Below are 11,989 nucleotides of genomic sequence, written 5' to 3' on the forward strand. Positions count from 1 at the left end.
AAAATACAAAAGAAAGTCCTGCATTATCGGCAGTGACTTTAAATGCAATGGATTAAACTCTGCAGTCAGAAGGCAGAGATTGGCAGAATGGATTTAAAAAAAAGCATAATCAAATTATATGCTGTATACTAGAAACTCAGCTTATATTCAAAGACATAAGTAGGTTGAAAGTGAAAAGGTGGTGAAAAATGTACCGAGCAAGTGGTAACCAAAAGCAACCTGGGATAGCTATACTAAGACAGATAAAACGGACTTAAGGTAAAAAACTGTTATGAGGGATAAAGACGGTCATTATGTACTGACAAAGGGGACAACTCAACAAGGAGACACACAATTATAAATATATATGCACCTGACAGCAGAGCCTCAAAATATAGAAAGAAAATGTTTTAAAAATTTTTTTATTTTATTTTTTTAAATACCAAAAAAACACTAAACGTGAACATTCCTATTTTGATCATTCTGTTCTACATATATAATCAGTAATTCACAATATCATCACATAGTTGCATATTCATCATCATGATCATTTCTTGGCACATCTGCATCTATTCAGAAAAAGAAATAAAACGAAAATGGAAAAAAAATTTATACATACCACACCCCTTACCCCTCCCCCCACTGATTACCAGCATTTCAAACTAAATTTATTTTAACATTTGTTCCCCCCATTATCCATTTTTATTCCATGTGTTCTACTCGTCTGTTGACAAGGTAGATAAAAGGAGCATCAGACACAAGGTTTTCACATTCACAGAGTCTCATTGTGAAAACTATATCATTGTACAATCATCTTCCAGAAACATGGCTACCGGAACACAGCTCCACATTTTCAGGCAGTTCCCTCCAGCCTCTCCACTACATCTTGAATAACAAGGTGATAACTACTTAATGCATAAGAATAACCTCCAGGATAACCTCTCAACTCTGTTTGGAATCTCTCAGCCATTGACACTTTGTCTCATTTCACTCTTCCCCCTTTTGGTTGAGAAGGTTCTCTCAGTCCCTTTGATGCTGAGTCTCAGCTCACTCTAGGATCTCTGTCCCACGTTGCCAGGAAGGTCCACACCCCTGGGAGTCATGTCCCACGTAGACAGGGGGAGGGTGGTGAGTTTGCTTGTTGTGTTGGCTGGAGAGAGAGGCCACATCTGAGCAACAGAAGAGGCTCTCTTGGGGGTGACTCTTAGGCCTAATTTTAAGTAGGCTTGACCTATCCTTTGTGGGGTTAAGTTTCATATGAACAAACCCCAAGACTGGGGGCTCAGCCTATAGCTTTGGTTGTCCACACTGCTTGTGAGAATATCAAGAATTCAACTTGGGGAAGTTGAATTTTTCCCCATTCTCACCATTCCCCGAAGGGGGCTTAGCAAATACTTTTTTATTCACTGTTCAAAAAATCACTCTGGGATTTATCGGGGCATTACTCTGGACAAACCCACAAAATCTCATGTCCTACTCAAGGTTCCGTGTACTTATCGTGAGGAAGCAAATATTGACAGATTTGAAGGGGAAACCAAACTGTTGTATATTAGCAATGTAATCGAATACAGCACTCTCAGTGATGGGTGGTACCTCTAGTCAGAAGACCAGCGAGGGAAGGGAAGACATGATGACACTCTCCACCACCGGCTCCCCCAGGCAGCCACGCTTCACCTACCCACAGGACACACAGTCTTCCCGAGTGGCAGCTGGTCATTCTCCAAGGTGGACCCTGGGTTAGGTCACAAAACAAGTATCAGTACATTTTTTAAAATGTTGAAATCATTGAATGTATCTTTTCTGACCACAGTGGAATGAAGCTAGAAATCAACAGAGGGAGAAATGGAAAATTCACAAATACGTGGAAATTAAACAATTTACTCTTAAGCAACCAATGGGTCACAGAAGAAAAAAAACAAGAGAAATTAGGAAATACCTTGAGGTAAATGGGAATGAAAACACAGCCCAGTGAAAACTTCTGAAATGCTGTAAAGGCAGTGCTAAGACTGAAATTATAGCTGTAAATGCTTTCATTAAAAATGAAGAGAGATTTCAAATGAGAGACCCAACCTCAAAACTGGAGGGTCTAGAAAAAGAGGAGCAAACTAAATCCAAAGTGAGTGGAAGGAAGGAAATACCAAAGATTAGAGCAGAGATATATGAACTATAAAATAAAAAGCAATAGAGGGGGCGGGCCGCGGTGGCTCAGCGGGCAAAGTGCTTGCCTGCTATGCCGGAGGACCTCGGTTCGATTCCCGGCCCCAGCCCATGTAACAAAAAACGGAAAAACAAAATACAATAAAAACAAGAAAATGTTTAAAGATGTTTCCCTTTCTTCCTTCCTTCCTTCCTTCTATCCTTCCTTCCTTCTCTCTGTCTTTAAAAAAAAAAAAAAAAAGCAATAGAATCAATAAAACCAAAAGGTATTCTTTGAAAAGATCAATTATATTGACAAATTATTAGCTAGACTGACAAAGAAATAAAGAGAGTATGCAAATAACTAAAGTCAGAAATGAAAAACCGGTCATCACTTATGGCCCCACAGAAATAAAAAAAAACCACGAAAGGATACCTTGAGCAAGTGTCTGCCAATAAAATAGATGACCTAGATGAAACAGACAAATTCCTAGAAACAAAACAACTACCTGCACTGACTCAAGAAAAAATAGAAGATCTCGATAAAACAAGGTCAAGTAAAGATTCAGTCATCAAAACCCTCCTAACAATGAAAAGTGCAGGAGTAGATGGCACCACAGGGGAATTTTGCCAAACCTTCCAGGAAGAATTAACACCAATCCTGCTCAAACTTTTCAAAATATTGAAGAGGAAGAAAGAGGCCATAACTCATTCTGTTAGGCCAACATCATCCTCATACCAAAGCCAGATAAAGATGTCACGAGAAGTAAACATTATAGACCAATATTTCTTATGCATACAGATGCAAAAACTCCTAACAAGATACGAGCAATCTGAGTTCAACAGCACATTAAAAGAATTACGCACCATGATTAAGTGGGATTTATCCCTGGTATATGCAAGGATGGTTCAACCTAAGAAAATTAGTGAATATAATACATCTCATTAACAGAACAAAGGAAAATAACTCACATGATCATCTTAATTGATGTGGAAAAGGCATTTGAAAAATGCAGCTCCCCTTCTTGATAAAAGCACCAAGGAAACTAGGAATAGAATGAAACTATATCAACATAATAAAGGGCACATCTTAAAAACCTTCAACAATCATACTCAAGAGTGGCAGACTGAAAGCTTTCCCAGGCAAGGATGCCCGCCCTCCCTCACCACTGCTATTCAACATGTGCTGGAAGTTCTAGCCTAGGGCAATTAAGCAAGAGAAAGAAATAAAAGACGTCCAAGTTGGAGAGGAGGAAGCAAAACTTTCCCTGCTTGCAAATGACCTGATCCTTTATATAGGAAATCCTTTAAAAATTCACAAGAAAACTTCTAGAGCTAATAAATGATTCAGCAAACTGATGGGGCACAAGATCAACACATAAAAATCTGTAGTGTTTCTATCCACTAGTAATGAACAAACTGAAGATGTCAAGAAAAAAAACTTCCATTAACAAGGGCAAGTAAAAGAATCAATTATCTAGGAATTAACCTAACCAAGGATGTAAAGAACTGTACGCAGAAAACTGCAAAGTACTTCTAAAAGAAATCAAAGAAGACAAATAAATGGAAGGACACTCTGTGCTCATGGATTGGAAGACTAAATAGTGTTAAGATGTCAGTTCTATCCAAAATGACTTAAGTAATCCCAATAAATGCAGCCCTAACAAAAATTCCAACAGTCTTCTTTGCAGAAATGGAAAAAAAGGGTCCCCAAATAGCCACAGTCATGTTGAGAAAGAAGATATAAGTGGAAGGATTCAGGCTTCATGATCTTAAAACATATTGCAAAGTCACAGCAATCAAAAGAGCATGTACTGGTACAAGACCAGACACATAAGCAAAAGGAATTAAATTGAGAACTTAGAAGTCAACCCTTTCATTTACGGCCAACTGATTTTTGACAAGGGGGGAAAGAATAGTCTCTTCCACAAATGGTACTGGGAAAACCAGATAGAAATTTGCAAAAGAATGGGAGTGGATCCCTATCTGACACCATTTACCAAAATCAACGCAAAATGGATCAAAGATCTAAATTAAGAACCAAAAACTCTCACACTCCTAGAAGAAAGCATAGAGAAGCATCTTCAGGGCTTCACGTTAGGCCGTGGTTTCTTAGACTTTACACCCAAAGCACAAGCAACAAAAGAAAAGATAGATAAATGGGAACTGACCAAAATTAAAAACTTTTGTGCATCAAAGGACTTTATCATTAAAGTAAAATGAAAACCTATACCATGGGAGAAAATATTTGGAAACCACATATCTGAAAAAAGGTTTAGTATCCAGATGTATAAAGAAATCTACAACTCAACAAATGGACAAACAACTCAGTTAAAAAGTGGGAAAAGGACTTGAACAGACATTTCTCCAAAGAAGACATACAAATGACTAAAAAGCGCATGAAAAGATGCTCATTAACTATTCAGGAGATGTACATCAAAACCACAATCGATGAGATAGTTCATGCCCACTAAAATGGCTACTATTACCAAAATAGAAAATCACAAGTGTTGGAGAGGATGTGGAAAAAATAGGAACATTCATTCATGGCCGGGAAGAATGTAAAATGGTACAGCTGCAGTGGAAGACAGTTTGGTGTTTCCTCAGAAAGTTTAGTATGGAATTATCATATGGCCTGGCGACCCCACTTCTAGGTCTGTGCCCCAAAGCACTGAAAGCAGGGACTTGAGCAGGTATTTGCACACTGATGTTCAGTGCAGCCTTATTCTCAGTAGCCAAAGGATGGAAGCAGGCCCAGTGTCCCTTGGCAGACGATGGACAAACACAGTGTGCTGCGTGCGTGCGATGAAGCAGTGGTCAGCTGCAAGGGGGAATGGAGTCCTGACGCATGTGAGAGTGTGGGTGGCTCTTGAGGGCATCACGCTGAGTGAAATAACCCCATCACAAAGGACCAATCGTGTATGAGCTCACTGATGGGAAATAACTATAATGAGCAAATTATTAGAATAAGAAACTGGAATATAAGTTCCCAGGGGCCAGGGTGGGGGTAGGGAATGGGGAGTTAATGCTTAAATTGTGCAGAGTTTCTATTAGGGATGATGGGGCAATGTTGGTAATGGATGGCAGTGATGGGGGCACAGCACTGCGGACATAATTAACAGCATACAGTATATCGTTATATCATTATATATGTGAATAAGGGGGAATATAGGTCATATATATGTCACTAGAATAAAAGTTTAAAAAATCCATAGGACTGTATGATACACGCAGCACACCTACTGAAAACCAAACTCGCGCAATCATAAACACGCGTTTCCATCAAGCGCAGCAAATGCAGCGTGCTAATGCAGTGTGGGAATAATAGGGGTGCATGGGAACTCTGTATTTTCTGCACACTTTTCCCATAAACTACAACTTCTCTAATTAAAATATTGTAAATTTTATGTTATATATGTTTTTACAATAAAAAGAGAAAATAAAAGGAAATGGGCTATCAAACCTGGAAACGTCATGGAGGAAACCTCAGTGCATTTCGTTAGGTGTAAGAAGCGAATCTGGAAAGCCTTCACGCTGTGTAATTCCAAGCATGCGCCGCTCTAGAGAAGGCGAACCAGAGAAACTATCGAAAGATCAGGGGTTGCCTGGGGGTGGGAGGCTAATTTTAGGGCAGTAAAATGCTTCTGTAGATACCACGATGGGCAAGGGACAATGCAAATCTACAGAACTGTACAACACAAAGAAACACAAAGAGCAAAACCAATATAAACCTCAGACCTCAGATACTGACAAGGTGTCAATATTGCCTCATCGATTGATACAAATGCGCCAGGCCAGTGAGAGCCGCTCACCATAGGGGAAACCGCCTGTGGGGACGTTGTGGGCAATTGCTGCACGTTCTGTGCAATCTCTCTGAAAACCTAAACCCACGCTGCACACAACGTTTATTATTAATCAGTTTACTATTTCATGCAAAGCGGAAGAAATCCACCCAGAACCATCTCTTCCCCCCCATCTCCATCAGGACAGCCCGATGTCGTCTGTCACCCAGCCTGCCGTGGGACTTCCTGCCCCATGACCGCAGACCATTCCCCATGCAGTGGCCAGAGGGACCCTTAGAAACCCACATTGTCAGGCCAGTGTTTGCTGCAAACCCTCCAGGAAATTCCAGCTCACCCAGTGAGTCTTGCAGCAGCCTGCGAGCCCCCCTGGGGTCTCTTCCCACTTACCCAGCTGGCCGCTTCTCTGTCCCCTCCCCCTTGCCCACCACTCCCCTGCCATGCTGACCTCCTCATTGCTTCCGAGCTCCCCTTCCTGCCCCACCACAGGGCCTTTGCGTGTAGTGCCCTCTGCCTGGCATGCACGTTCCCTGATATCTGCGTGATCTGCTTCCCCAGTCCCCCAGATCTTTGCCCAAGGATACCTTTTCAAGTGTCGCCCCACGGAGAATGGAAAGCGCTGGTTGCTCACCACTCCTGGTACCCTCCGCGGGTTATTTTCCTCTGGAGCTCTTCTGTCCATCTCACGTGCTGCCCCCCACTCATTCATTCTCTGTGCTTTCTCCCACTGGAGCCCAAGCTCCGCGAGGGCAGGTGTGGTTTATGGACAAGTGGTCAGGGAGCTGGTCTCCTGGCTTCGGGGACTGGGTGGAGAGCACGGGCTGAGACATGTCCTGGCCGGGCCCCTCATCAGTGAGAACCCATGGGGGAGATTGTCAGCCTCTGAGAACTGATGGGCTCTGAGCGTTGGAGGCCCTCTCCCCTCCCTGCAGCTGAGAGGGAGGCTCAGGGTCTGGGGACGGAGTCTGGGACGGAGGCTGGGGATGAAGCCTGGGGTCACACCCTGGGGACACAGCCTGGGGACGAAGCCTGGGATGGAGCCTGGGGACACAGCCTGGGACGGAGGCTGGGGATGAAGCCTGGGGTCACACCCTGGGGACACAGCCTGGGGACGGAGCCTGCCCACCCAGCTCACTTTGGGAAGGCGAGGTGACCCCAGTGCAGCCTGCCCACCCACTGCAGGCACTCACCTACTGGGGACAGGGTCCCGGCAAAGGGGAGGATGTGGGGTCCCCTCCCTGACAGCTCTTGAGTACTCCCCAAGAGGAATGGGGCTTGCTGTCTGCAGTGAGCCCTTTGCTGTGGTTTGCGGGGGTCTGTGTACCCCTAGATATCATTCCAAGTCCTCTAAGCTTTCGCTCAGCCGCTGGGACCACCACGCAGACCTTCTGGCCTGAACCCCAGGTGCCCGGGCCGAGGGAGAGCCAGGGGTCCAACGGGCAGTGCCTGCCCACACGCTCCCTCCCGGGCCAGAGGGAGGGTCCCAACGATCCACCTTTCTTCTCGGGTCCCCACTGGGGGGACTGACCCATGACCAGCTCCAGGCTCCCCAGGCCGCCCTGCCCAGCCCACGGGCAGCTGGACAAGGCACCCTTTGACCTCGAATGGCACGGGGGCTGCCGGTGGCCCGGGACAGAGGCGCCTCTGTCTGGTGTTGCGTGAAGACTCGGGGCGGGGTGGGGCCGGCAGATGGGCAAAGGGGAGGCAGGAGGCTCCGCTCAGCCAGCAAATGGGCTCCTCTCCTCGTACCCCAGAGCAGCTAGGAGGTGGACACGGCCATCGTTTTCATTTATTAAGCACCTCTATGTGCCAGGTCTTGGCTAGCTGCTTTACCTGCTCCATCTTACTGAAACTTTCCTAGGGTCTCACATCCTTGTCATTGTCATACCTGGGAAATGTGCTTTGCCTCTTGCCCTGGCTCGTGAGTCTGCCTAACTCCCAGGCCCCCAGAATAATGACCAACTGTTTCAGGTTTACAGTGACGTATAAAGCACAAAACACAAGGCAGGCATCACTCTCCAGTGGAGAATTTAAACATGACGAATTAGCTGGCACCAGTTTTGCCCTCTTGCCAATAAACAGCTAGAAAACCGAACAAAAACATAAGGGGCAACTGGATTTAGACAGTGGAAAAGGGCAATCCAGGCCAGTGATTCCTGAGAAAAAGGAACAAACAAGCAAGGCTGCCTAGAGGCAAGGCATGGCAGATTCTCTGAGTTGAGGAGGTAGGTTTTGGAGTTTGGGGGTCCGAAGAGGCTGAAAAGGAGAGAGGGAGACACTTGGATTCCAACTGACCATCTCGTTGAACATGTGGGGAATCAGTAAAGGCCCCAGAAGGCAGCAGGTAGGTTGAGAGTTAAACTGACCCTAAAGGAAAGGCTGCTCTGTCCCCACCCTAAAGCAGCTTAGAAACGGGCCTGGAGAACATCTGCAGGGCTGGTCTGCGAGTAGATTAACTGCCAGAACAAAACAGCATTTCTAAAAGGAATGGCAGCAAAATCCAGAAGCTCAACAAGGCAGCATTGATGACCCCCAGCACCCAGCAAACAATTGTCCAGATGTGGAGCCATGCAGGAACACATGACCTGATCACCAGAAGAAAAATCAGTCCCAGCAAAGACACAGGTGATGGAATTAGCAAATAAGGCTTTTCAAACAGCTATCATAAATATGCTTCAGAATTTAAAGGAAATCATGAACACAATAAAAAGAGAAATGGAAAAAAATGAATCAAATAGAAATTCTAGAGATGAAAATATACGATATATGAACTAAAAACTTACCGAAAGAGAAGATGGGCAAACTTGAGGACAGGACGATACCAATTTTCCAGACTGAAGTACAGAGAGAAAAATGGCTGGAAAAGAAATAAACCGAGCCTGGGTGAGCTGCGAGGTAAGCATTAAGCGTTCTGACAGCACGTGCCATTGGCACCCAGGAAGGACTGAGGGGAGAAGACACGTCTGAAGACATAATAGCCGAAATTGTTCTAAAGGTGATAAAAATGATAGACCCACAGAATCAAGAACTTCAATGAATTTACAGCAGGATAAATGCAAAGAACACAACACCAAAAGCATAACACAATCACGTGGCTAAAAACCAATGCGAGACAATCTCAGGGGAAAGAAGAGAAAAGAATAACTGATAAGCTTTCATCAGAAACCTGCAGGCTGGGAGAACTAGAACAACTGCTTCACAGGGTTGGAAGGAAAAAACACACTACCAACCCAAATGTTTATTTCTTATGAAAATGTCTTTCAAAAATGAAAGTGAAATAAAGACCTTTAAAAACAAAAGTTGAGAGAATGCAGCACCAACAGACCTGCAGTACGAGAAATGTCAAGGGAAGTTTTTCAGTCTGAAAGAAAATGATACCGGATGCAAAATCAATCTTCATAAGGAATGAAGACAACCAGAAATTGGAAATATGTGGATAAATGTGAGAGACTTATTTTTCTGTTTTTTTTCTTAAAGTATTAAAAAAAAACTGTTTAAAGCAAAAATAAGTAGTGCACTGAGGATTTATAAATGAATAGAACAAAACATATTATAGCAAAAGTACAGAAGACAAGAGGAGAGAGAGAAATATACTACTGTAAAGTTTATATATTTTACATGAAGTGGCATAATATTTCTTAAAGGCAGACACTGATAAAGGTGAATACTGAAAGCCCTAGAACAACCACTAAAAATTGAAACACAAAGCTATATAAACTGGGAGACTATAAAACAGAACAACTGAAAAGCATTCAATTAATCCAAAAGCAGATAAGAACAGAGAAAAGTATACAAAGAAACAGATGGGACAAATAGAAAAGAAATAGCAAGATACTAAATCCAACCATTTCAATAGTCATACTGAATGTAAATGGACTAAACACAACAATGAAAATACAGAGATTATCAAAGTGGATAGAAAGTAAGACCCAACTATGCAATGCTTATTAGGAATGCACTTCAAATATAAAGGCACAGATAGGTTAAAAGTTAAAGGAAGGAAAAAAATTTACATGCAAATGCTGGTCTTAAGAAAGCAGGCATGACATATTAGTACCAGAAAATGTAGATTTCAGAAGAATAACACTGGCTTGGAGAAAGAGGGGCATTTCATCATGATCTGAAGGTGTAAGTTCATCATGAAGGCAGTCTCAGGTGTGTTTACACTTTGACATATGTGAGAGCAACTGTCCCTGACCAGACTGCAGGGAAAGCAGAAAAATCCGCAGTTGTGGTCGGGACATCAACCTTCTTCTGTGGACAGCTCGTAGAATAAGTAGGTGGAAAATCAGTCAGGAGAGGGAAGACTTGAATAGCGCCACAGCCAACTTGACCTAACGGACATTTATAGAACAGTGAATGCAGAATTACATTCTTTATAAGTACATGTGGAACATTCACCAAGACAGACCATATGTTGAGCTATAGAAGAAGTTTTAATACATCTACAATGATTGAAACGAATCTAGTCTCCAATGACAAGACAATTAAATTATAAACCAACAACCAAAATGATGCTGAGAAAAATCCCCAAATATTTGAAAAATTAAACAATACACTTCTCAGTGTCCAAGGGTCAAAGAAGAAATCACTGGAGAAATGAGAAGATAATATAAACTGAATTATAGGGAGAATAGAAAATATCAAACTTAGGCAGGGAGGGTGCAGCTAAAGCAGTGCTTAGAGGAAAATTTATAGCTTTAAATGCTGAAAAGAAATGTTTAAAATCAATTATCTAAGTCTCCACCTTTAAAAGCTAGAAAAATAAGAGCAAATTAAATCCAAAGTAAATAAAGTAAATAAAATAATAAAGAGTAGAAACCCATAAGTTAGAAAAAGAACAATAGAGAAAAGCAACAAAACAAGAAGCTGGTTGTTTGAAAAGATTGATAAAATTGATCATCCTAGACTGCTCAAGAAAAAACTCAAATAACTGATACCACACATAAAAGCGGGACCCCCTGCTACAGGTCTTACAGACATTGGAGGATAAGGGAATATTGCGAAAAACCTGCTGGTAGATTTGCTATCTGGGAAGATGTGGCCAGGTTCCTTGAAGGGTGCAGATCATGATTTTTTTCAGATGGAGAATCTAAACAGCACTTTATCTATTAAAGAAATTAACTTCAAATTAATATTTTTTTAAAAAAGCTTTCCCACAAATAAAACTCCAAGCCTGGTGACGTCATTGGTGAATTCAATCAACCATTTAAGGAAGAAAGACTATCAGTCTTTCAGAAACACACGAGGGAACACTTCCTGGCTCCTGTTGTGAGGCCAATTAATACCAATGCCAGAGACATTGCAAGAAAACAAAACCACAGAGCAATGTCCCCATGGACAGAGAGGCAGAAATTGTCTGTGAGATGCCAGCAGATCAAATCCAGCAGATGTATGCAGGATAATACATCATGATGATCAAGCAGGGCCTAATTTAGGAATGCAAGGATAGTTCAATATTTGAAAATCAATCAGTGTAATTCATATTAACAGAATAGAGGAGGAATATGATTTAATCTTTCCAAGAAGTGGAGAAGAAGCATTTGACTCAATCCGACTCAGTCATTCATACCAAAAATCTCATCATTGTAGGAATGGACGGGAACTTCCTTAAATAGACGGCAGGCCAGGGAAACACCGTGGTCAAAGACATTCTCTTTAAGCTCTGGAATGAGACAAGGACAGCTGCTCTCACCACTTCAACTCAGCACAGGCCCTTGCTGGTGCAACAAGGCAAGAAAAAGCAATAGAAGCCATGCAGGCAGGGAGGGAAGATGAAAAACTGTCTTTTATTGACCGACAGCCTGAGCATGTACTTAAAGCGTCCCCAAACCGCCACAAAGCATTGCAGGTGGAATTGAAGCCTCTCACCCCCTCCCTCCTCCCCTTTCTTCCCGGAGAAACCGGTGCTCTGAATTTGTCACTTACCCACCTCACACCTGCTTTTGTCCTTTTGCTGTGCACACAAGAGAACCCCGTGTATTTTAAACTCTGCATGATGGCATCAACAGAAAACCTGGGCTTTGTGGGGGGCTGGGGCAGAGGGGAGTGTTTGGGCAGGGCAGGGGCCCAGA

Source organism: Tamandua tetradactyla, chromosome 2, assembly GCF_023851605.1.
Source record: "Tamandua tetradactyla isolate mTamTet1 chromosome 2, mTamTet1.pri, whole genome shotgun sequence".
Lineage (NCBI taxonomy): Eukaryota > Metazoa > Chordata > Mammalia > Pilosa > Myrmecophagidae > Tamandua > Tamandua tetradactyla.